Raw genomic sequence first — 3354 nt, forward strand, 5'->3', positions numbered from 1 at the left:
ATATATATATATATATATATATATAAAGATGAGAATGTGTGTCTGTTAGTCTGTCTGTGTGAATCCCTAAAACTTGAAAACTACACAACCAATTTCATTCAAATTTTACACATGCCTTATTTACTGTGTAGGTAGTGTTTTAGGCCCCCCCAAAATACACATACATACATACGTACAAATACACCCATACATACAAATACACCTATACAAACAAATAAACACATACATACAAATACCTGTCCATTTTTTTCAAATACGATCCACTCTTTATTAAAACACATTTACATTTCCATACAAACTGTGAGGTTTTTCAAAACAAACTGTGAGTTTTTGGAAAATCTTCTTTCACACATTTACTTACTACCATATATATATACACACAGAATACATGCTCGTACATACATACGTACAAATGCACACATACATACAAATAAAAACATACATAAAAATACCTGGCAGTCTTTTCCAAACTACCATATATATATATATATACAGAATACACACTAATACACACTAATACATACATACATACATACATACTAACATATATACATACATACTAACATACATACATACATACAAATACACACATACAAATGCACATACATACATACATACATACGTACATAATACATACATACATACGTACGTACATACATACATACATATATACATACATATATACATACAAATACACACATACATACTAATACCTTTCAGTTTATTGATTTATCTACCGCTTCTTATCACCTTTTCCCCCTTCAATTTTACGCATACTTTCCAAGACAATTTCTCTGTACTTTCACCCTTTCTTTCGGATATTCAATGCCACCGAAAAAGAGAAGTCGCCTCAGTCGCCATACTGCGTCAGTTAAAGGCGATTAGAGCAAACGAGTCCTGCGACCAAACTGCTTTTACACTTTCACAGAGCTCCTTACGTGCAGCGCAATTTGTCCATTATCATTTGAAAGTGTGCCTTCTGCTACCGCTGCGAGACCTTCACACGACCAACACCAGCTACATACTACGTTGCAGTGAAACAGTCGACAGGAAGAAGCTGCCCGCAGTGTGACGAGTACCAACAGCCATTACTGGCACCTACGGGCTTTCAAGTATGAGCCAAACTTTAATTACTCCATCCGCGCTGACATAAATATAGGGGAAATGTGCTTCAATTGCCAATTCTGAAATGCTAAAATGTGGGCTGGGGAGACACCTGGAATGTGCTGCTTAAACGGTAAGGTCAGTTTGCCCCCTCTTCCAGAACCGCCACAGCCTTTGAAGGAACTACTTACTGCTTCTACCACAAGGTCATCAAAATTCCTTCAAATCATCAGAAATTACAATTGTGCGTTTCAGATTACTTCTTTTGGGGCTAACGTTGTCACAGACAGTAGTTGGATGCCTACTATCAAGGTCCAGGGACAGATGTACCATCTTATTGTGTCGCTCCAGTCACTACAAAATTGCAAGCCTTCGTTCCTTCAAATTTACTTCATTTCCAACTACAGTAGGCAACTTGATGTGCGGTTCGGCATTATTCCATCACCTGCAAACACTGATGCTGACACTTTTGACAGGGACGTTCTACTCAGTCTGCAAAACATGCTTCATGAGCACAACAGCTATATTCGCAGTTTCAAATACGCCTTGCAAACAGCCCCTTCACCAAACTTCACCATTATCATCGATGCTGACAAAAGACCTTCTGGGGAGCACGCACCCCGTTATAACACTCCTTCGTGCAATGAAGTCGCTGTACTTCTCCATAGTGAACAGCACAATAAGCAAGACATACTTATTCATAGCCATGACAGTCGTCTTCAACTATAGCTGATACAGAACGTGCGTGTCTTAAGTGATCCACATTGTGGCCCCTGGTGAAGACTCTCAAACGTTACTATTTCACTTCCGTACAACTCTCAAAGGATCAACAATATGACAACATTTACATTTTTAAGCGTTTCCCTACAATTACTTCACACTTCACCAACACCTAACCTCCACTCAGCTCTATTTCCCTACCTTCGTCAGCACAGCAGATTCATCTTCTACATCCGACGTACATGAAACATCTCCCCCCTTTCATCTCCTCTCTCAACATTACAGTTTACATCAGCAGCAACAGGATCGCAACATATAATTTGAAAACCAAGCAACATATCATTTTATACAACAACAAATGTCATCATAATGACGATCAATGATACAAACGGATAAAAATAGTTACATGAAGTAACCTTCTCTTACACGCCATTATAATTTACATCAAATAACAAGTCTTTAAAAGTCGATAAAGCTAAATACATACACCCTCTCTCTCACCATTATATTTTACACCATTACATTTTACATCAAATACAAAATATTCAAAAATAACAGGTCATTTTACACATCTCCATGACAGAGGTGTTGTGATTCATCTATTCAGCACCACTACACTCTTGCCGGTCTGAAATATGGTGACTAGATGCTATTGTTGTATATTTTCAAACTTACCCATGATTAATCCTCCTCTTTCCCCCATAGGGCATCTGTTCTGTTTTCACAGAACATGAAGTTTTGTAACAGCACGTCCACTACTGTTGGTGGAAAAGGAATACGCCGTATTCATCTGCGAACGTTTTGCACACCCTTCCAGGACTACCTACCAAATTGTTACAATTGTGAGAACGATAACACAGCCTTTTCAGGGCCACCTCACATTCTATTGTTACCCCTTCTTAGAGAGTTGCAATGCTCTTTGCAGGGCTTTCTATCCAGTTGCAAATCGATTGGTTGGGCGTTAACTTATATCAATCTTTGCCTCAATAATCATAATTGAAAAGAAACCTTAACAGTACTTTAAAGTAATTCAGCCTTGAGCAACGCCGGGCACTTCTGCTAGTATATATATATGAGAAACTCAGACACTGCCATGTAGCTGGCAATGGACCTCAATGACTTGGATAGATAGTTGTCAATCATGGCCTGGATATCACCAACTAATTCAGGAGTTCTTTTCTTATCAGAACGATCAGAAAAAGTTTTCTGAGCTGCCGTCCCATCGTAATCACCATTAGACTCATCCAACTCTTTACGAACCCCCTGCACTGTCCCCAGATCGACACTCAAATACTCTGAAATATTCGGATTGGAGCGCCCGGCGCGAATGCCAAGCAGTACAGCACGTCATTTCCAAATATCTGGCAGAGTGAATTGCATCATGGTGATGTTTTTTCCACAGACGGTGCCCAGCTGACCCTACTATACTGTGTAGTTGGGAAAATCAAAAGCAAACAATGCGCATGCACGAAATTGAATTTATAAAATGACGACAATTTATCCATCGCACGCTGTATACCTGTGTGTATG

Source organism: Octopus bimaculoides, chromosome 8 (genome assembly GCF_001194135.2).
Source record: "Octopus bimaculoides isolate UCB-OBI-ISO-001 chromosome 8, ASM119413v2, whole genome shotgun sequence".
Taxonomy (NCBI): Eukaryota; Metazoa; Mollusca; class Cephalopoda; order Octopoda; family Octopodidae; genus Octopus; species Octopus bimaculoides.